This window comes from Hylobates moloch, unplaced genomic scaffold (assembly GCF_009828535.3).
Source record: "Hylobates moloch isolate HMO894 unplaced genomic scaffold, HMol_V3 SCAFFOLD_5, whole genome shotgun sequence".
Taxonomy (NCBI): domain Eukaryota; kingdom Metazoa; phylum Chordata; class Mammalia; order Primates; family Hylobatidae; genus Hylobates; species Hylobates moloch.
Window position 1 is genome coordinate 106,792,983 of NW_026652280.1, and position 24,825 is coordinate 106,817,807.

The 24,825-nt window shown below is 36.3% G+C and overlaps 1 protein-coding gene across 8 annotated transcripts in view; it reads left to right on the forward strand.

Moving 5' to 3' along the window:
- Positions 1 to 24,825, forward strand: part of FMO5 (flavin containing dimethylaniline monoxygenase 5) — a 344,784-nt gene that overhangs the window by 148,848 nt on the left and 171,111 nt on the right. The window contains exons 3-4 of one of the 8 annotated variants that reach the window (XR_009213647.1): positions 8,188 to 8,383; positions 10,880 to 11,101. The exons of 5 other annotated variants lie outside the window; for them this stretch is intronic. The gene's annotated coding sequence lies outside the window, so the exon portion shown is untranslated. Of the gene's footprint in view, positions 1 to 8,187; positions 10,857 to 10,879; positions 11,102 to 24,825 lie in introns of those variants that run through there. 2 more of the 8 variants (XR_009213645.1, XR_004247964.1) reach the window with 2 other exon arrangements.

Below are 24,825 nucleotides of genomic sequence, written 5' to 3' on the forward strand. Positions count from 1 at the left end.
CCTACAAGAAAACCTAGGCAATACCATTCAGGACATAGGCATGGGCGAGGACTTCATGTCTAAAACACCAAAAGCAATGGCAACAAAAGCCAAAATTGACACATGGGATCTAATTAAACTAAAGAGCTTCTGCACAGCAAAAGAAACTACCATCAGAGTGAACAGGCAACCTACAGAATGGGAGAAAATTTTTTGCAACCTACTCATCTGACAAAGGGCTAATATCCAGAATCTACAATGAACTCAAACAAATTTACAAGAAAAAACCAAACAGCCCCATCAAAAAGTGGGCAAAGGACATGAACAGACACTTCTCAAAAGAAAACATTTATGCAGCCAGAAAACACGAAGAAATGCTCATCATCACTGGCCATCAGAGAAATGCAAATCAAAACCACAGTGAGATACCATCTCACACCAGTTAGAATGGCCATCATTAAAAAATCAGGAAACAACAGGTTGCTGGAGAGGATGTGGAGAAATAGGAACACTTTTACACTGTTGGTGGGACTGTAAACTAGTTCAACCATTGTGGAAGTCAGTGTGGCGATGCCTCAGGGATCTAGAACTAGAAATACCATTTGACCCAGCCATCCCATTACTGGGTATATACCCAAAGGACTGTAAATCATGCTGCTATAAAGACACATGCACACGTATGTATGTTTATTGCAGCACTATTCACAATAGCAAAGAGTTGAAACCAACCCAAATGTCCAACAACGATAGACTGGATTAAGAAAATGTGGCACATATACACCATGTAATACTATGCAGCCATAAAAAATGATGAATTCATGTCCTTTGTAGGGACATGGATGAAACTGGAAAACATCATTGTCAGTAAACTATCACAAGGGCAAAAAGCCAAACACCGCATGTTCTCACTTATAGGTGGGAATTGAACAATGAGAACTCATGGACACAGGAAGGGGAACATCACACTCCGGGGACTGTTGTGGGGTTGGGGGAGCGGGGAGGGACAGCATTAGGAGATATACCTAATGCTAAATGACGAGTTAATGGGTGCAGGAAATCAACATGGCACATGGATACATATGTAACAAACCTGCACATTGTGCCCATGTACCCTTAAACCTAAAGTATAATAATAAAAAAAAAAGAAAACTGTAGACCAACATCTCTTCTGAATATAGATGGAAGTATTAGAAAATGAAATCTAAGAATATGAAAAAGAATTATACACCATGACTAGGTAGGATGCATCCCAGGAGTGCAACGTTGTTTAACATCCAAAAAACAATGAAATACATCATATTAAAATAATATAGGACAAAAACCACACGATAATTTCAATAGATGCAGAAAAATATTTGACAAAGTTGAATACCTATTTATGATTTTAAAAAATCTCAAAAGACTTGGAATAAAAGATAGCTTTCTCAGTCTGGTGAAAGCCATCTACGAAAAACCTATGGCAAACATCAGTCTTAATGATGATAAAAGGCTGAAGACTTTCCATCTAAGAGTGGGTAAAAGGCAAGGATGTTCACTCTAACCTCTTCGATTCGCTCTAACCTCTATGGGAGGTTGTAGCCCATGCAAAAAGAAAATAAAAGGAAAGAAAAGACATATGGATCAGAAAGGAAAAAAAAAAAAACAACTATACCTATGTGCAGATGACACAGTGGTCCATGTAGAAAACCCTAGGGAATCTACGCAAGAAATAACAATAACAAAACAAATCCTAGAATTAATAAGGGAATTTAGCAAGGTCACAAGATATGTGATCAATATACAAAAATCAATTGTATTTCTGTCTACCTGCTATAAACAATCTGAAAATGGAATTAAGAATTTATAAAAGCATTAAAAAGAATACCACGTGTAGGAATACATTTAATAGATGGTATGCAAGTCTTGTACATGGAAAGTTTCAAAACATTGTAGAGTCAGCATCATGCAATATACCTTTGTGTAATAACAAAGTACTTCCTGATTCTAAAATAAAAGTTGAAAAAAGAAAAAAAAAAGACCATGTAGAGATAATTTTTTAACTCTAAGTAAATGTACAAACTTTCAATGTTTTTGGATTGGAAAACTCAATATTGTTTAAGATGGCAGTCTTTTCCAAATTGATCTATGGTTTTGATGCCATTCAAAATTCCAGTAGATTTTGTGTGGAGACAAACAAGCAGATTCTAAAAATTCTATGAAAACTCAAAAGACTCAGAATAGCAGAAACTATTTTAAAAAAACAAAGCTGGGAACTTGTGCATGTATAGAGAGACTCCATATTAACATGTTACTTGTCTCCAAATTGTTCTATAGATTCTACATAATATCGCTCAAAATAATAGCAGAGTTTTTCTCTTTTTTTTTTAAAAAAATGACAATTTGATACTAAAATTTATATGGAAATTTGAAAAACCTAGAATAGCTAATGAAATTTATGTGTGCTACATAGTCTTGTAATCAATCATAGACCTAAATATAAAATGTAAAACTATTAAAGTTCTACAAAAATATAGGAGACATTTTAATGACATTGGTGAGGCAAAGATTTCATAGATATGACACAAAAAGCATGAGATAGAAAATACTCATATATTTGCCATCATCAAAATTAAAAAACTTTTGCTCTTCAAGAAGATACTCTAATGGAAGTGAAAAGCAAAGCCACAGATTGGGAGAAAATATCTTCTAACATATATCCAAAGAAGGACTTGTATCTAGTATTAAAAAATGTACACTTCAACCATAAGACAAACAACCAAATTTAAAAATAGTTAAATTTGAACAGACATTTCGCCAAAGAAGATGTATCAGTAGCAAATAAGTATATGAAATATGCTCAACATCATTATTCATTAGGGTCACACAAATTAAAACTAAAATAAGATACCAGTAAACTTCCTCTAGAATGGCTAAAATTTAATGGGCCAAACTAAGTGTTGCCAAAGATATGGAACAACTGAAGCTCTCATATGTTATTAGGAATGTAAAATAACAAATCTCTTCAGAAAACAGTTTGGCAGCTTCTTAAAAAGTTAAACACATACCTACCATATGACCTAGTAAACCCACTTGTAGATATTTACCCAAGAGAAAGAAAAGTATGTGTCCACTCAGAGACTAGTACATTAATATTAATAGCATCTTTATTTGTAAAGCCTCAAACTGAAAATAACTCAAATGTTTATCAACAGGTAAATGGTGAAACAAACTGTGGTATATCCATACAATAGAATGTTAACATGAACAAGAAAGAGAAAAAAAAACAGTGCATACTATTGATACATGCAACAACATAAATGAATTTCAAAATAATTATGCTGAGTGTGGGAAGCCAGATTTTTTTGAGTACTATATGATTCCACTTACATAAAATTCTAAAAAATAAAAAAAATCTAACAGATAGTGGGAAGAAAAGGAGATTAGTGGTTTCCTAGGGATTAGCAGGAAGGAAAAGGGTATAGAGAATCTTTTGTGGGTGATGGAAATATTCACTATCTTGATGTAGTGATAGTTTCACTGGTGTATAAATATGTCAAGATGCATCTACTTGTACACTTTAAATGTGTGCAGTTTATTGTATTTCAATTACACCTCAATAAAGCTATCAGACAAAGATCTTTCTTTGTGTTTTAAAGCATTCTTGAAAAGATTGGTGTAGAGATAATAGAAATAATGGTCATCTAGCAAATAATGAATATTCTAAACATCTGAGCTCTGCACCAGCTGCTATGGTGATACACATAAAGTAGAAAACAATCTTGCCATGGAACACCTTAGTGTTCAGGGACAGAGAAAGAGTCAACATGGAAGAATCACTAGAGGAAGTAAGTAATTTATACAGAGTAGCGCAAGCTTGCATGAAAGACCTAGGCCCAAACAAACTGTATTCATGGCTTAGGCCAGACAAAAGCACACAGGCATGACTGAACAGGGAAATAGAGAAAATATTTATCCATACTGCATGATGTGAAATGCAGAAAGTCTCCTAAATATCTCCTTCACCAACATGCCTATATTGCCTAAATGTTCCTAATAGGTCAGAAAACCAAGTTTAAAGCTCCTCTCAGGTAAGCCACTGTTGAGATATACTCATTTTGCCTGGGAGCTTAGATCTCTTTAAGCTTTTCCTATGACCTTTATTTCATCAAGTGTGCCCAGTGTCACCTCATGAGTTCCAAAAAAAAAAAAAAAACAGTGAGTAAGTACTGTATTCTATGGAAAATTGGCAAAGAAAAAAAAAGTGAGTGGTAAATTTCCAACACTGATGTTTTACAGATTGTGAAGAATGGAATTGAGGAATATCTACACTACTTCTATAATTCGTTGTCTTAAACTGCGTTAGGAATTTAGAGAGTTGCACCTATAGTTTTCATGTATAATAAGAACTCCAGTGAGATCTCCATATATTTCAGATTGCTGTTTCCTTGCCATTCTAAAGATGGTTAGCGTATCTCAATTGCTCAACACTTTTACAAAAGTAACCTTGAAATAAGAGCAATATGATCTCTGCAGAAAAAACAATGTGTTACTAATTTATTATTCTCTAAGTGAGGAATGAGGAAAGTAGATTAGAGAAACCCATGATTCAGAAATATATTAATCAACTAATATGTCCCTAGCAATTAGATCATTGGAAACCACTCCCATTCCAAAAGTATCTTTGAAAAGTTTTTTATGTTAAAGGTTATTAACAACTGAACTACTTTGGACTGTTGGAACTTTGACATTGGCAAGGAATGAATAAAGGAAACTTCTCAGAGTAGGGAACTATTTGTTTGCTTGTTTTGAGGCAGAGTCTTACTCTGTCACCCAGGCTGGAATGTAGTGACATAATCTTGGCTCACCGCAACCTCCCCGGCTTAAGCAATCCTCCCACCTCAGCCTCCCAAGTAGTTGGGGCTACAGGTGCCTCCTACTACGCCCAGCTAAATTTTGTATTTTTTGCAGAGATGAGTTTTGCCATGTTGATTAGACTTGCCTCGAACTCCTGGGCTCAAGTAATCTGCCCACCTCAGCCTCCCAAAGTGCTAGGATTACTGGCATGAGCCACTGCCCTGGCCAAGTAGCAAAGTTTTGATTGAGGATCTGTCAAGAACCCGTGCTTGGGTTGATCTCATTTAATAGCTTTAGATTTATTCTACAACACAATAAATGGTGCACAAGTGTCTCTAAGTCTGATAATGGCATGAAACTCTATCTGGAAGTGAAGAATCAGTGAAGATTTCAAAATAGACTCCAGGAACATTTCACAGGTTCTTGCCAGGGTGCAGGTGAGTCAATAGCATATACTTCTCTTTTTGAAGGGGTCTCTAATATTAGGTATGTGCCAAGAAAAGTTTTCAGAAGCAATTGGGAGTTATTCTCTAAGGACTCATTTTGTGGACTGCTTTGATTTTTGAAAGAAATAAACAAAATATTGGTCATCAATGAACAGGAAACTGGAAATAAGATACCGAATGTTCAGAGACTATAACCCCTAGAACAGTGTGTTACGTTCTGACTGCTGATCCTCAATGTTGAGAAAATGGAATAAGTAAAGGACAAGAAAAATGAGCTGGAGGATGAGGAGACAGACATGAGACAAACCATGAGACATGATTTAAAAACTATCAAACCATGAAGCATATGGATAAAGTGATCATAGACTCATTTAACATTTGTGGCCTAAAGAAATCCTAGTAAAGAAGACCAACTAAGCATTAGTAACCCTTATTTACAAATAAGGAAACTAGGGCTTATAGAAGTTAAATTAATAGGATCATACAATCACCAAGTAACAGAGCCATATCTTCTGCTGCAATTCACTTTTTACTCTACTCACAGTTGCCTCTTGACTTAGTACAACAGATTATACACTCATTACACCCAATAAAGCAATACTTAAGAGAAGTGTAGGTTGACAGAATGAAAGGAGGTTAGACAGATTGATGAAAAATTGAACCATAAATGTTTCCTTGCAATAACCAGAGTACATTAACTGAATAAGGTAGAAATTAAATAGAACAAAAGGGGAGTAAGTATAATAGAACCTCTGAGTTGAGTACAGCAAAATAAAAGAAAGATGCCATCAAGATAAAAAGAACAAAGCTGGAGGCATCATGCTTCCCAACTTCAAACTATGCTATAAGGCTGCAGTAACCATAACAGCATGATACTGGTACAAAGACACATAGACCAATGGAACAGAATAGAGATCTCAGAAATAAGATGGCACATGTACAACATCCGATCTTTGACAAACCTGACAAAAACAAGCAATGGGGAAAAGATTCCCTATTTAATAAATGGTGCTGGGAAAACTGGCTAGCCATATGCAGAGAATTGAAACTGGACTCTTTCCTTACACCTTATACAAAAATTAACTCAAGATGGATTAAAGACTTAAATGTAAAACCCAAAACTATAAAATGCCTAGAAGAAAATCTAGGCAATACTATTCAGGACATAGGCACAGGCAAATATTTCATGACGAAAAAGTCAAAAGCAATTGCAACAAAAGAAAAATCGAAAATTGGGATCTATTTGAACAAAAGAGCTTCTGCACAGCAAAAGAAACTATCATCAGAGCAAACAGACAACCTACAGAATGGGAGAAAGTTTTTGCAATCTGTCCATCTGGCAGAGTTTTAATATCCAGAGTCCACAAAGAACTTAAATTTACAAGAAAAAAAAGAAAACAACCCCATTAAAAACTGGGCAAAGGATATGAACAGACACTTCTCAAAAGAAGACATTTATGTGGCCAACAAACATATGAAAAAATGTTCAATATCACTGATCCTTAGAGAAATACAAATCAAAACCAAATTGAGATACCATCTCATGCCAATCAGAATGGCAATTATTAAAAAGTTGAGAATAGATGCTGGAAAGGCTGTGGAGAAATAGAAACACTTTTATGCGGTTACTGGGAATGTAAATTAGCCCAACCATTGTGGAAGGCAGTGTGACAATTCCTCAAAGACCTAGAGACAGAAATACCAATAGACCAAGCAGTCCCATTGCTGGGTATATACCCAAAAGAATATAAGTCATTCTATTATAAAGATACATGTACGCATATGTTCATTGCATCACTGTTCACAATAGCAAATACATGGAATCAACAAAAATGCCCATTAATGATAGATTGGAGAAAGAAAATATGGTACATATATACCATGGGATACTATGTAGCCATAAACAGGAACGAGATCATTTCCTTTGCAGGGACATGGATGGAACTGGAAGCCATTATGCCCAGCAAACTAACGCAGGAACAGAAAACCAAATACCAACCTGTTCTCACTTATAAGTGGGAGCTGAACAATGAGAACACATGGACACATAGAGGGGAACAATATACACTGGAGCTTGTAAGGCAGTGATGGGGAAGGTGGAGGGAGAGCATCAGGAAAAATAGCTCATGCATGCTGGGCTTAATACCTAGGTGATGGTTTGATAGGTGCAGCAAACCACCATGGCACATCTTTACCTATGTAACAAACCTACACATCCTGCACCTGTACCCCAGAACTTTAAAAAAAAAAGATAGAAGTGACTCAAGGAAGGAAAATCAGGCATCAAAGACACATCTTCACCAGTTTACATAGGCCTGATCATCCATATGTAAAAGGTGTAGTGAACCCCTTAGGAAGCTACACACCAACTGCAACATAAGCTGCTCAACATTAGCCTGGATTTTCTCTTTTCAAAGGTTTTCAGAGATTACAGCCCTTTTTTTTGAAGTATTGGGAAAATACGATTTCTTGTAAATGGATGATTTTTGGAAACATCCCGAAGTTATTTGAAATAAGCTGTTTTTGTAACAAATTCATTGAAGTACATGAGCAATAAGTTGGGTAGTACCATCTGGGCATACATGGGTCTGAGACTTGTATTATCGTATGGCTAGGAAGTTGGCTTGAAGAGAAACAGGGCCAAAGCTTGGCTTGTCTTAGGACCTCCTATCTGAGATTGTAGTTCCACTCCTTCACACGATCTTTGTCCCACAGTGACCCAATTGCTGGGTGAATTTTCTGGGAAGGGGTGGGTGTTTCATGATTTCCTTCGTTGGAGTGAATAATTGAAAGTGGAGAGTGATATGTTAGTGCTTCCTTGAAGGATGTAATTAGGTAATATCATGCAAGAAGGAAACTGTCATAAAGCTAATAAAATGCAAATGAGAAGGAACTGCAGCATTGCTCATCTGCGTCATCTCCTTTGCAGAATTTAAGATGAAACAATAGAGAAAGAACCAAGAAGTTACATACATTCATCAGAATTGCTGGAGAGTCCTGACCTCTGGCCATCGATCAACAGGAAGCATTCACTACTGAAAGTTTGTCTTCACTGTACTGGGTATTCAACTTCCTTGAAATTAAAAGGAAGAAGGATAAAAAGTGGTATGCTGAATAGATTAAAGGTAATATTTTGATTATATCAGTAGTTTTCAAACTTTTATAACTCATGAGCTGTTTGGGAATATTTGAGCATATGGTCAATCCACATCTGAATTATCCTTCCCACAAAAATGTCAAGGAAATACTTCTACTGCCCCTTCTGAAGCCATCTTAATTCCAGGAGTTGAATAAATTTCAAAGTCATTGATAACTGCATCAGCCAAAATTTGTCCAAATGTTTTGAAATGCATTTCTATTTCCTGTCACACCTACCTCTTTGGCTAATGCATTCATTTTATGAGTTTCAAAAATTACCATCTCCCTGTCCCAGGTCTTTAAAGTTGTTGAATAAGCAAATCTCTGTCACTTTATTTATGCTATTTATAGTTATATAGATTTAATTACTTCTAATTAGATTTCCATACTGGAAGTACAAATCTAACCTTAAAAAATTATTTTTATAATTCTCAATATCTCCAGTTATTTTGAGCTTGTCTTCTCTGGATCTTTTCAAGTTATGGCAAACTTGGTTTTGAGGCATAGCAGCAAGAACTACGTAAATATTTTCAAGCAGAGATATACCAGCATACAGCTTGCTTTCCAGTATAGTCCTTAATGATTTTCTTCATTTTCTAGGCCTTTTTGCCCGATGCAGAATATTGGTACATATGCTGGGGTCAATATTTAATGACTCTAGGTCTTTTTCTTGAGCAGAATCTAAGGGATAGTCTTTCATTTTATAGATGTGTTTTAGATTATTCATAAATTCATTACTTTTTCCTCACACACATTATAACATCTCTTAAGGCTCTGCCCATTGACACGGATGTCAGGATTATTCTGTAATGTCTCTCTTCTCTGGGGTGTCTTCTGTCTTTGGAGATTTGTATATCTTGGAGTCTGAGACTTCACTATGCACTCCTTCCTTATCATCATTTATAAACCTATTCAACAGACTCTGCCCCAGAATGGATTCTTGAGCAATCTTGAATAATTACACGAGTATCCAAAGATAGTGATTTTAGGAGAACAAGGTTGTTGGGTACAAGTAGTTAATTATTCCTAAAACCAAATATGTCCAATACCTATGTCTTGAGAAGCTCTAAGAGAGTAGCAGAAGAGCAACAATGGAATGTGACAATTGCCCGCACTGTCTTTCTAGGTTGAAAATCCAAGAAGTTTACATGCACTGAATTTTATTTCCTTTATTTGCCTATTTATTTACTCCAATAATTCAAGATCCATGTTGCCGTAGCGGGAATTGGCTATTTCTGTTTTAGTCTTGAATTGTCTAATTTTGTTCAACTTGCCTGGTATGGAGGGGAGATTCACCAGTGGGCCTCACCTGTAAGTGAGGGTCACATCTGTAATTCTCAGATCTCATGATGCAGAAGTAGGCCACATCTTCCATTTTTATCCTTGGATTCCTGTGGAATTTACAGATGCACAGATGGAAGTCATTTAGTCTTAGAGAGATACCTTCATCTGCTTTGTCAATTGATGATGAATAAGACTGAGTTGAATGTATTTAGAACGTCTTGGCTATAAATTCCTCCATATAGCTTAACCCACTGTTTCCTGCAGTATGCACCCCTTTACCAAGAGAGAGAAAGATAGGGAAAGACTTTCATGTTTCTGTGGGTTTTAGAAGGCTATAGGTAGGGATTTTTGTTTGCCCACTTTCAGAACTTATTAATAGACAGTTACTGAATACCTACCTTGGGCACAGAAATAATCACATTCTCTCCTGAGAATTTTGAACCCACAGCCAAGTACAGGTGTGGAAATTTGATGATAGAATTAATACCAATGGAAAAAGGGGCCCACAGAACTGAAAAAAGTGGCCACTGGTGATGAGAGTGACCTGGGAGGGAGCGACGCAACGTGGAGAGACAGTGTGGGGAATCATCACGTTCCATTACAGCGCCCCTCTCTTACTCTCTTGGAGCTTCTCAAGCCACAGGTGTTAGTCATATTGGTTTTAGAGATTATTAGTAATGACCCAAACCCAACAATTTTGTTTTCCTGAAACTAGAAATGTTCTGTTTCCAATTTTAGATTTTCATCAACTTCTTTTTCTATGATATGTGAGAAACTAGAATATTCAGTGTGCTTTCTTGAACACCAGCCTTGTTTCAACTCTTTAATGAGTGGACTATTCTCTGAAACTGGCCCTCAGTCTTACTCTGGGTTCATCAGCCAAGGTCAAGATTTGTCCACATGCACATAGCAGGAGCACTTTTCCAAGAATTGTGAAGGAGCCACGGTGCAAAGCCTTCTGGACCTGGGTCTCGTGAAAACTCAGCAATGAGCTTCCTGGCCTGAGATGAGCCTGTGGAGCACCTTGTCACAGCACGCAAATGATGTATATACAAAATAAACACATTTTGTATTCCAATTACACTGATTTGATCTTTACAAACTATGGATGTATTAAATTGTCACATGTACCCCCAAAATATGTACATCTATTATGTATCAATGAAAGAATTAACATATTTTTAACTTCTTTTTGGTAGAGCCATAACATCTGGGAAGCAATTAATTGCGGAAGCAATTAATCTGGCTATTGACTGATATTTACTCAGGACAAGGAAAACTATCATTAATAAGTAACATGTGCAAGAAAGATTAATTCACAGTAAGCAAGATTTTTGTAGCTTGTACTGCTATAAATTTGTATTACTGACTGACATTGGGACCATCTACATGTAAATCCTACAAATCAGGACAGAACAGTGACCTCCTCAGGTGCTCATCATACTTATCTCAGTTTCCAGAACTCAGCAATCAACCTGAAAAGGTAACTAAAATGGCACTTATAAGAACCATAGATAGGTAAAGTTAATTATCCATATTTGTTAATAATACAAATAATAGTTAATATTTATAATGCCCCTACCATGTACTTAGCCCCTTCATGCTAAGTACTTTATATTTTTAAATTTTTATTTCAATAGCTCTTGGGGTACAAGTGGTTTTTTGTGACATGGATGAATTATACCGTGGTGAATTCTAAGATTTTAGTGCACCTGTCACCCAAGTATGTACGTTGTACCTAATGGGTAGTTTTTTTTATCCTGAGATCCTCTTCCAGCCTCCCACATCTGATTCTCCAAAGTCCATTATATCACTCTGTATGCCTTTGTGTACTCATGTATGTTTTATATCACTTAATCCTAACAACAATATTACGAGGTAGATACTATTATTTTCCCCAATGTATAGTCATGCACCACATAGTTTCAGTCAATGGTGGACTGCATTTAGGACAGTGGTCCCATAAGATTATAGTGGAGCTAAAAAGTTTCTATCATCTGTAATTGTTGTAGCCACCACAGTGTTGTAGCACAACCCATTACTCATGATTGTGGTGATGATATAAACAAATCTCCTGCATTGCCAGTCACATAAAAACATAGCGCATATAATTATGTACAGTACCTAATACTTGATAATGATAACAAATGACTATGTTACTGCTTTATATATAATATTTACTATACTACAGTTTTTTATTGTTATTTGAGAGTGTACTCCTTTTACTTACGAAAAAAAGGTGACTGTGGCCGGGCGCAGTGGCTCACACCTGTAATTCCAGCACTTTGGGAGGCCGACGCAGGTGGATCACGAGGTCAGGAGTTCAAGACCAGCCTGGCCAAGATGGAGAAACCCTGTCTCTACTAAAAATACAAAAATTAGCCGGGTATGGTGGCGGGTGCCTATAATCCCAGCTACTTGGGAGGCTGAAGAAGAGAATTGTGTGAACCCGGCAGGCGGAGGTTGCAGTGAGCTGAAGTCATGCCACTGCACTCCAGCCTGGGTGACAGAGCAAGACTCCATTTCAAAAAAAAGAAAAAAGAAAAAAAGGTGACTGTAACACAGCTTCAGGCAGGTCCTTCAGGAGGTATTTCAGAAGAAGGCATTGTTATTCCAGGAGATGACAGCTACATGCGTGTTATTGCCCCTGAACACCTCCCAGTGGGACAAGATAATGTTCTGTGTCTTAGTTTTTAACAAAAAAATTTAAAAAGTAAAAAATAAAAATAAAAAATTTCTAAAATAGAAAAAACTTGTAGAATAAGGATATAAATAAAAAATTTTTATACAGCCATATTGCATGTTAAGCTATGTTATTACAAAAAAGCCAACAAGTTAAAAAATTAAAATTTATAAAGTAAAAAAGATATAGTAAGATAAGTTTATTATTGAAGAAAAAAATTTTAATAAATTTAGTGGAGCTCAAGTATACAGTATTTACGAAGTCTACAATAGTGTACAGTAATGTACTAGGCCTTCACATTCATTCACCACTCACTCAGGGACTCGCCCAGAGCAACTTGCAGTCCTGTAAGTTCTATTTATAGTAAGTGCCCTATACGGGTGAATTTTTTATTTTAATACCATATTATTACTGTACCTTTTCTATGTTTAGATATGTTTAGATATACCAATGCTATTGTGTCATAATTGCCTATAGTATTCAGAACAGTGACATGCTGTACAGGGTTGTAGCCTAGAAGCAACAGACGATATCATATAACCTAGGCGTGTAGTAGGCCATTTGTTTGTGTGATTATACTCTCTGATGTTATCATAGCGCACAATCGCCTAACGATGCATTTCTCAGAATGCATCCCTGTTGTTAAGAAATGCAGAGCTGTATATAGATAAGGAAATTGAGGATCAAAGAATTTAAAGAACTTCATAAGATCACACAACTAATAAGTGGTAAAGCCAAGATTCAAATTTAGTTCTAAGTGTCTTCTAGGCCTAAGGTTTTCTAGGTCCAATTGCATCAAGTAAGAAAGAAAGAAGAGGGAGGAGGAGCAGGAGGAGGAGAACTGACCAGAAGTAGAATTTAGTACAATTGAACCAGAAACTTTGAATCAGGTTGTGCAAAATGTCAAAAGCTGTGACTTTTTCTAAGTAAGCAATCAAGTCTCCTCTGACTTTCCTTCGGGCATCACCCGATCTCAAGTTGTCTTGAGTTGCTTCTTCTATAAAAGGGTTTCCTATTTAAGTTTCCTGTCAACATGGTTGTGGCACAATAAGAAATATATTTGTTATTTGTCCCAGATTCCTAGCACAGAGCTCCTAAAACCCCGGAATTTCCTGAGTGATAGGAATGTCTTTTGTTACTCATAATGATATCGTTTTGATCATACTTGAGTTCATGCTAATAAGATGACTTAGGTGGGGTCATAGAGTTTATGCCAAAAAGATAGACTCAGGATGGGAATGGTCATTAGAAGGTTTAAGAAATTAGAAGGTTGAAATTTTCACCTCCACCTACCAACCTCCTGAAAGTAGGTGGTGGAGCTAATGATCAAGCTCTATAAAAACTCTTGAAGAATGAGACTTGATGAGCTTCCACATTGGTCAACACATCAAGGTGCTCAGGGGTGGCACACTAGAGAAGGCATGGAAGCTCCCCTCCATACCTTGCCCTATGATCTCTTCCATCTAGCTGTTTCTGAGTTGCATTCTTTATAATATACTGGTTAACATATTGGTTAACATAATATACTGGTTAACATATATAACTCATATAACAAAATTGAGAAAAGAAGTATTTTTTAAAAAGACAATGAAAATACCAAACCACCACAATCACACCACCACCCAGCAAAGAAATAAAATAAAGAGTTTCCCTGAGTTCTGTGAGCTATTCTAGCAAATTATTGAACAACCCAAGGAGGGGGTTGTGGGAACTCCTGAATTATAGCTAGGCTTGAGATTGGCATCTGAAGTGGGGGTAGATTTGTGGGACAGCCCTTAACTTGTGGGATCTGATGCTAACTCCAGGTAGAGAGTGTTGGAATTTAATTGAATTGTAGGACACCCATTTGGTGTCAGAAAATTGGTAGGGTGTCCTATGTGAAAGTGTAGCGATGTGTGTCTTCCAGAATGGTGTATTTGCAAAGTTGTACAATCAGCGAAGGTCATAATGTATGGTTAGTCCTAATCCTATTATCATGTAAGCAAATAGTACTGGCTGTTTTGACCAAGAGTTACAGGGAAAATTACTTTTTAGTGCCCTGATATATATACAAATTGCCTGAGTGATCTTTCTGAGTGAAATAAATATTATATCACATTTACTTATATGTTTTTCCTTATGTATTTCTGTATGCTATTTTTCATGTGAGGGTTTTTACTCCCATTAAATTCCTCCCTAGAGGGAATCTGTGATGGCAGCAATATTTATTCTAAATATTTGGGTCAGAGTAATTAAACAGAAAGGACCTTTTTGATGAAAGTAGATGTATGAAAAGAGACATTAAAAGTGATTAACTGCTCTCTGTTAATTTGGCAGTAATTATCTGGAAGTAAGTCTCTCAAAATTCACTGTCACTGAATTTGTTATGACTTAACGTTAACCCAGCTTCTCAGTGCATACAACGGAATGAGGAAAAACATACAGGGTTATAGACAAAACAACTAGGTGATGTAATTCCTGCTTTTAAGCTCATCAGATGAAGCCACAGAAATAGGGCTTTTGTTTGTTTGTTTTGTTTTTCAGTCCAAGTCGCAAGCTAAGCTGGTCATCTTTGCCCCTGAGTTTAGGTTATCCACACTGATGTTGCTATTGTTACTACATGACAGAGCTGAATTTCTACCCTTTCCTAACTCTGCTTATCTTTAAGAAACAGGATGCCTTCGATAGAAAGTTCCCTTTGTAACCAGACCAGCTGAGTCTAGCTAGAACCAAGATAGCTGACCAAACAACTTCAAAAAGATCTCTTCATTATAATCTCATTTCCATGCTAAATGACACTCCCAGCAGTGCTATGACAGTTGACAATTACCATAACAATGACCAGAAGAAGCCATAAAAGGACAAAAAGAAAGGCAGCAGTCCAGCTCCAGAAAGTTCACTACGCATTTCTGGAAAATAAAGGAATATTCCTCTTCTTGTTTTTAATATCCAACCCCTTCATTAGAGAAATCCTATATTTTAACCTCCTCACCCATCACTTGTTGAGAAGTTGATCTATGAGCCATGTTCCCACTTCTCCGTTCCATGGCCATGAAATGAAGCCTGAACTGCTTGACACTCATTTTCAGTTTTGTGTATTGGCTTCATGACACTGAACAGAAAAAGACCCCATCTTTTGGGAGACCAGCTCTGTCACTAACACTGTGTATTCATTTTTAACCATAGTATTACTAAGAAAGAGACTTGGCCACACTTCCGTGGCTCTTGGAGGAAGAAGGGTGTATGTTTGGCAGCTCAGCCCAGGACTGAACTCCCAGGAAGCAAGCCATGGCCCATGTAGGATGCGCATGTTGTTTGTGGAGGTCACATGTTTCTGTAGAATGCACTCAAACCTAGCGGTCAGATAGCACTGGATTTGAATGCCAGCTTATCTTTCTTACAACTGCAGTATTCATACAAAAATTAGAGGGAGCCTTCCCTCTAATCATCCTCTGACTGACATTGTATGTGTCCTAGCACAGGCATCTCCCCTGCGACCTCATCTACGGCAGTGGTCTCTGTTAGAAAAGACAGCTTGTGCCTATTCTTGGTAAGTCAATGTAACCCTTAAAAAGATATCTGGAAATCACTAGAAAAATCATTCCACTCATGAAACTGTGTGTTTCTTTAGCTTCTCTAAGGTGTACCTCAAGTTTTTTCCCCTTTTGTAGCAAGCTATAAAAGATACAATATATATAATATGTACAAGACATATGTACCATGTATATGTATTGTACGTCCCACTCACAGCTGGATTTCTTGAATCACTTTTCTTGGGATAAAAAAGAAAGAAATATCATGGAATCTCAATTACATTTTATTTCTCTGGTGATCAGCTTCCCAGCCTCATATATCCATAACAAAATTGAGAAAAGAAGTATTTTTTAAAAAGACAATGAAAATACTAAACCACCACAATCACCCCACCCCCCCACCAAAGAAATGATGCTAAGAGCTGACATGAAATGCAGAACTCTGCTGGTTGCCAGTGCACACACAGACAGTGATAGCTGACAGCATGACAACAAAGTAAGAGCAAAAAAACTTTAAAAACTGAGGACAACTATTTCAAAAAGTAGAGCAATATGAGCCACTCGGCAAAGGACCAAACTTTCCACACCTCAACAGTGGTTATGGAGATCACTGTACTATAAAAGGATACATTTTTTTTTCCAAAAAGATAATCCTCAGCTATCAATAAATTATTAAATTGTATTTAACCTACTTTGCTTAAGAAAGCAGTGAAATATCTAAGACTATTTTAGAAGATGTTGCAGAAAAATGTTAGAAATTTAAAATAAAAATTTTAAATTTTTAAATTAGTTTTAAGTTTAAAAATATTTTTTGTTTATTTTTATTTTTTAAGTTTAAAAAATAAGTTTTAAAAATTATTTTTTAAGTTTAAAAAATAATTTATGTTGACCAGTTCATTCTGGGGTAATACAGGTATCCCTGTCTTTGATAAACTCTATCAGTAAATCTCACATTTTTAGGAGCTCATATTTTAATGTGAGCTTTTTTTCCTCCTAAAATATGCATGCGGCTAGTCATATTTGAGCTTGCAATTCTGAATACTATTGAGAAGGCTATGAGGGCTACCGTGTGTTTGTTCTTGTTCTAACTATCCGAAGAGTTAGTTGGTCTTTCTTGTGATGTTACCAGATATCATCATCATTGGTATTTCTGTGGCATGTAGTGTACCTGGAATCAATTCATTGACACCCTGGTAATATGGCCTATGTAGGACTAGGAAAAAAAAAGGTATAATCATGTAGTATTGGAGTTGATAGCAGTTAGAGATGTCTAGTCCAAGAATTTTAATTTAGAGATGAAAAGTTGAGTTCCAGTAGCTTCTCAAGGTGCTCAATTCAGAGCCCAGGGCCAGAATGTAGGTCTCCAGATTCCCAGCCCCATCCAATGCCCCTTCTGTCATGCTTCCATCAAATGTGAGATAATGATGAGGCCTCTGTGGCAACTTTGAGATATCTTCAGAAGTGCCCCAGAACCCATCAATCAGGTAAAAATCCCCATTTAGACATTTAGTGAAAGCTACTATTGAAATAACGAGAATGTAAAGTGATCTTCATTAATTACCTACAAATGTTCAACTAAGCCTTTGCATTGATAACTCGTATTTCTACTGAAGAAGTCAGTAAGAGAGATAAAGAAAACATTTAAATTCACAGTAATCATTAGTTAGTAGATTGTTTCTCACACCATGCTCCAGTCCCACGTTCCAAGGCAGTAAGAGAGAAAGAGGGCGTGGGGGACAGGGGCTCCCACCAACTGAGCAGCTCTTCAGCTACTGGTATGTATTTTAGAATTCTGCGTGAGGTTTCTTCAATGAAATAATGTATTGCTGGAAATGAGGTCTGAAAAACCACTTCATGTTACCCGAAGTGCTGGGCCCAGTCCCTCTGCTGGATGCTCTTACCCGTGGAGCCTGGACCCTCTGGACCACAGCCTGGTGCTTCCTAGGCTTTGCCGGCAGCCTCTCACTTTTCACCTTTCTTGCCCGTGCTCCTTCTTCACCTGGGAGGTCTTTGAGAAATTTGCTACTTTATTGCCACTAAGGGTTTGTTTAAGAGAGGCTTTAGATAGCAGTTCTCTACTGGATAGCTGAGCAGCTTCCCTTCACATCCGGTTCCAATATCCTGGGTAGTCTTCTTGGAATCAGTAGTTCATACCCTTTTACAAATGTCAAGCTGTAAATAGCAATTGCCAATCCAGCTACTTGGAAAGTTGCCGTTATAGTGTCAGTCTGAAACCATTGCATTTATTTAATAGTACTTTGTGAAGATTTGTATGGAGACTATTTATATTTTTTTAAATTGTGGTAAAATATTCACAACAAACTTGTTAGCTTATAAACAATAGAAATTTATTTCTCACAGTTGTGGAGGCTTGGGAAGTTCAAGAACAAGGCGTCAGCAGATTTGGTGTTTGGAGAGGGCCTGCTGACTGGTTCATAGAGGGAAGCTTCTTGCTGTGTCCTCACATGGTGGAAGGGACAAACATGCTTCGTCAGGCCTCTTCTAAAAGAGCACTAATATTATTCACCAGGGTTCCACCCTCATGGACCTAATCACCTCCCAAAGTCCCCATCTTTTAATGCCAGATTTAAATATAGGAAATTTCTTTTTTTTTTTTTTTTTTTTGAGATGGAATCTTGCTCTGTCACCCAGGCTGGAGTGCAGTGGCGTGATCTCACTTCACTGCAACCTCTGCCTCCTGGGCTCAAGTGATTCTCCTGTCTCAGCCTCCTGCGTAGCTGGGATTACAGGTGTGTGCCACCACACCTCGTTAATTTTTGTATTTTTAGTAGAGACGAGGTTTTACTATGTTGGCCAGGCTGCTCTTGAACTCCTGATCTTAAGAGATCCACCCACCTTGGCCTCCCAAAGTGCTGGGATTATATAAATACATGAATTTTAAGGAGACACATTTAGGCCATAGCAGTCCTTATCGGATTTCTGATTTGCAAACATTTTCTTCCATTCTGTGGGTTGTTGTTTCACTCTGTTGATAGAGTCCTCAGATACACAAAAGTTTTCATTTTGTTAAAGTCCACTTTATCTATTTTTTCTTTTTGTTGTCTGTGCTTTTGGTGTCATATTTAATAATTCATTGCCAAAGACAATGTCAAAAAGATTTTATTCCCTATGTTTTCTTCTAAGAGTTTTATGGTTTTAGATCTTATATTTAGGTGTTTAATCTATTTTGAGTTATGTTTGTGTATCGTTTACAGTAAGGGTCCAACTTCATTATTTTGCATGTAGATATCCAGTTTTTCTAGCATCATTTATTGGAAAAAACATCTTGCCCCCATTAAATGGTCTTGGAACACTTATTAAAAATAATTTGACCATATCTGCAAGGATTTAGTTCTGGGCTCTCTATTTTATTGCATTGGTCCATATGTCTGTCCTTATTCCAGGATCACACTGTCTTGATTACTGTAGCTTTGTAGTAAGTTTTGAAATGAGAAAGTGTGAGTCCTCTAACTTTGTTGTTTTTTCCAGATTGTTTTAGCTATTTGGGACATGTCACAATTTGACATGAATTTCAGGATTGGTTTTTCTATTTCTGCAAAAAATACCATTGGGATTTTGATAGGAACTGCTTTGAACCTATAGATCACTTTGGGTAATATTTCCTCCCTTCTGCTAGATTTGGGTTTAGTTTGCTATTTTTCTTAGTTTCCTGAGATGTGCAGTTAGGTTATTGATTTGATGTATTTCTTCTTTTTAAGTGTATTTATTTATAGCTATAAGTTTTTCTCTTAGCATTGCTTTTGCTGCATCCGTAAATTTTGAAATCTCATGTTTTCAGTTTCATTCATCTCAAGGTATTTTCTAATATTCCTTGTGATTTCTTTTTTGATCCATTGGTTGTTTGAATGTGTTAATTTCCATATTTTTGTGGCAGTGAGAATGGTCCAACCTGGTGATATGCAGTAAGGGGCTATATTAATTACAGATAATTTAAAGCAGTGATAAAATTAGTGGACATGCATCTGCTTTTTATTATTGTTATGTGTTAGGAATTGTAAAAAATGCCAGTGATAAAATACTCTTTCCTGAAAAAAAAGAAAACCTTTGTGCATCTAATAATCTAAATAATCACTGTAATTCCTACTGAGTTTTCATAATATATATTAACCTCCAGTTAACATGTTTTTATCCTTTCATAAACATTATCTTCTACATAACAGTTAATTCAAAGAACTCCTAGTTATACACACAAGTTCTTTGGGTGAGGAAGAACTCAAGTTCTATTTTTCTGTCATTAAAATGATAGAGCTACTATTATTTATTTAGGTTCTACAGTTTATATGCGGGAATATATAATACCACAGGGGTTGGAGATACAAACTGCACCCCGTAGGAACTTGAAAATCCCAAGCCACCACAAATTTTTAAAGTTTTCACCAAAAGCAATTAAAATGTATGACAAATTTTCTGAAGAAATTTAGTGAAAAAATTTTGACTGCAGACATGTTTGAAAACCCCTTGCAAATTACTCTGAAGAAACAATGACATGGAGAACATTGCAATTTCTGGAATTTTTGTGATATGGTTTTTTAAAATGAAACTCTGATAAACTTTGTTTAAACTTTTCCTAACTATCTGCATATATGTTTCATATGAAAGTAACTTTTCAATATTAAAAGTAATGAGAAGCATGTACTACCCATTTCCTTATTGTTAAATAAGTACATATGTAATCCAAAATCATTAGCTAGTTTCATTCAAGTCTTCATTGATGACTTCATTCAAGTCATCAATCAAGTCTTCATTGATGATATGTTATCTATACATTTCTGCCATTTAAGGAAGTTACAGTATATACTCAGTGTAAGTATAATTTCTAGGTGATTTTTAAATTTCTAGAGCCTTGTGTTAGAAGTATAACTTATAAAGTAAATAATACCTGATTCATAATGCTGCTAAAAATGCTTATGGTAGCATGTTTCTTTGATCCTTTCAAATCTGCTATGAGCAAGTTCTTTTTACTTCAGAAAGTGGGATAGATGGGGTGTCATATATTTTGACCTATTTAAGTGGTCTGCAAATAAAAATTTTTGAATGCTATTGATATAAAAGGACCGGAAATTAGATTATTCTAGATCAAAACTCCTCACATCTAGGAATTTGTTGAAATTTCTTACCTGCTAATGCCGATTCCATCACTACCACCCTGGGCTCTTCCAGTTTCTTTTCTTTAGTGTATGTCAGCTAGAGAGAAATAAATGTAAAAGGGTTAAACAAAGCAGTGTATGTTAATTGTAGTAAATAAAATATAGTAAAATGCAAAGAGAAAAATCTTCTTATTCCATATCCAGAGAGGAATAACTACTGGAAGATACATATACTACCCTGCAGTGCACAATCTGACTTTTTCCACTAATGCAAACATTTCTTCATTTAATTACATTTTTCAACACCATGACTTTAAATGGCACATATGATAATTAGTTCAACAAAATTGCTGTTGAGTTTTTAAACTGCTTCTAATTTTCCCATACTATGAATATTGCTGTGTTGGACATCCCTGTAAAATAGGCATAAATACAAGCACATACACTGGATTATTTCCTAAGGATACAGTTTAACAATTCAAATTGACAAACCAAATTCCACATCCATTTCTAAAGCCTTTGATTCCTATTACTAACTTGCCTTACAGAAAGGAAATGCCAATTTAAACTACCTGCGACAAATCATGAGAATGCCTTCTTCCCCACACCGTTTTTCCAATTTTAATATGGTAGAGACTTGGGCTTTCTAAATGCTGAGTGGAAAAACCTACTAGAGTTGTGCTGATTGGAGGTAAGAGAGAGGGGGAAGAATAATTGATGAGCAGAGTTCCTGAGAAAGACAAGAAGTGGTGAAATTTGGAGCACAGGAGGAGTCAGTCTTAGACAGGAAGGACCACTGTCCCTTGGAGTGTTGATGTAGTCAAGCGGATGGCAGGCAGGGGCATGAAGTTGAAGAAATCTCTCATTAATACCCTCTAGTTTCTCTTTGAAGTAGGAAGCAAGGCTTAGCAAGATTAGGTAATTACCTCTGGATCGTGTTGTTAATGAGAGATCAAGCCAAGATTGATATCATCTCTCCCAACTCAGTGATACACTAGTAATTTTAAGTAATTCTCACTAGAACTACTTTAAAATTTACTTAAGATAATTTTCTCTCAGCCAAAGATGATCATGACAGACACATATATATTCAGGAAAGGGGTAGTGGTCCTCATATATATATATTTTTCCCCCTTAAATAATTTTGAAAATATATACCACACCATCTACATTTTTAAGTAATAGCTAAAATTTTTCATTATGGCTTTAAAAGGCTGCAAAAAATATAATTTTTATGGCTATCATACCTATTGGCATGTTTCATTAAGATAGGTATATCACTAGTTTAAATTTATTAGTGGAATCTAAATGATAATTTAACATGACCATCACCCATTTTTAAAACTACATGAACATGCTCTTCTTAAAGAGTTAGAAATTTACATCCTTTAATTTTTTTATTGTAAGTTTCAAGAATTGTGTCCAAGTATATGTTTTATAATATAAAATTATAGGCTGGGCGTGGTGGCTCATGCCTGTAATCCCAGCGCTTTGGGAGGCCGAGGTGGGCGGATCATGAGGTCAGGATATTGAGACCATTCTGGCTAACGTGGTGAAACCCCATCTCTATTAAAAATACAAAAAAGTAGCTGGGCATTGTGGCGGGTGCCTGTAGTCCCAGCTACTCGGGAGGCTGAGGCAGGAGAATCGCTTGAACCCAGGAGGCAGAGGTTGCAGTGAGCTGAGATTGCACCACTGCACTCCAGCCTGGGTGACAAAGCAAGACTCTGTTTCAGAAAATAATAATAATAATAGTAAATAATTTATATAATATTAAATAATAACTAATAAACTGAAATTAAATATTTAAAATTTCCCATTAACATAAAGCGCTGAATATTAAAAATTTCTCCTGGATTGAGTTATTAGCACAAACAATAATGGTACACAATTGGTCAAAACCATGTAAATTAACATTAAATCCTGAAAAATATTGGTTTTTTTCACTGACTAGTTTGTTGAGGGTTCTTATGTTGGATTTTATCAAAAGCTTTCTCTGTATCTATTGATAATCATATAGTCTTCTTTTAATTTCTCTGTATGTTGGGAATTACATCGGTGGATTTGCATATGTTGAACCAACCTTGCATCCTAGGAATAAGGCCTACTTGATGGTGATGAATTAACTTTTTAATGTGCTGCTGGAATTGGGTTGCTAGTATTTTATTGAGGATTTTAAAATCTATGTTCATCGGGGATATTGGACTGTAGTTTTCTTTTTTTGTTGTGTCTTTGCCAGATTTTGATATCAGAGTGATGCTGGCTTCATAGAATCAGTTAGAGAGGAGTCCCTTCTCTTTAATTTTTTTGGACTAGTTTCAATAAAATTGGTACCAGCTCTTCTCTGTACTTCTGGTAATTCAGCTGTGAATCAATCTGGTCTAGCACTTTTTTTGGTTGGTAGGTTTTTTATGGTTGATTCAATTTCAGACCTCATTATTGGTCTGTTCAAGGTTCCGATTTCCTGATTCAATCTTGGGAAGTTCTGTTTCCACGAATTTATCCATTTCAAAACAAGGATGGCACTCTTACTTCTCCTATTTCACATAGTACTGGAAGTCCTAGCCAGAGCCATCAGGCAAGAGAAATAATTAAAAGGCATCAAAATAGAAAAGAAGATGCCAAATTACCTCATTTCACTGATGATAGGATTTTTTTTTTTTTTGAGACAAAGTCTCGCTCTGTCACCCAGGCTGGAGCACAGTGGCACAATCTTGGCTCACTGCAGCCTCTGTCTCCCAGGTTCAAGTGATTCTCCTGCCTCAGCCTTCTGAGTAGCTGGGACCACAGGTGTGTGCCACTATGCCTGGATAATTTTTGTACTTTTGGTGGAAACGGGGTTTCCAGGGTGGTCTCAAACTCCTGACCCCAAGTCGTCGGCCTGCCTCAGCCTCCAAAAGTACTGGAATTACAGGCATGAGCCACTGCCCCTGGCCACTGATGATATGATTTTATGCCTAGAAAACCTTAAAGACTCTGCCAAAAGGCTCCTAGACCTGATAAATAACTTCAGTAAAGTTTCAGAATATAAAACCAACATATAAAAATCAGTAGCATTTCTATACACCAGTAACATTCCAGCTGACAGCCAAAATAAAAGTGCAATCCTGTTCACAATAGCCTCACAAAAAATATCTGGGAATACATCTAAGCAAGGAGATGAAAGATCTCTACAAAGAAGAGAACTACAAAGCACTGGTGAAAGAAATCAGATGATACAAACAAATAGAAAAACATTCCATACTCATGGATGGAAAGAATCAATATTGTTAAAATGGCCATACTGCTCAAAGCAATCTACAGATTCAACACCATATCTATTAAACTACCAATGTCATTTTTCACAGGATTTAAAAAACTATTCTAAAATTAACATGGAATCAAAAAAGAGCCGGGATAGGCAAAAAAGTTTACAGTAAGGATACAATAATGAAAACAGCATCGCACTGATACAAAAACTGACACATAGACCAATGAAATATAATAGAGAACTCAGATGTAAAGCTGCATACCTACAACCATCTGATCTTCGCCAAAGTTGACAAAACTAAGCAATGGGGAAAGGACTGCTTATTCAATGAATGGTGCCTGGAGAACTGGCTAGCCATATGCAGAAGAATGAAACGGGACCTGCTACTTTTCACTATATACAAAAATTAACTCAAGATGGATTAACGATTTAAATGTAAGACCTCAAACTATAAAAATCTTAGAATAAATAGCCTTTGGACATCAGCCTTGACAAAGAATTTATGACTTTAAGTCCTCAAAAGCAATTGCAACAAAACCAAAAATGGACAAATAGAACCTAATTAAACTAAAGATCTTCTGCACAGCAAAAG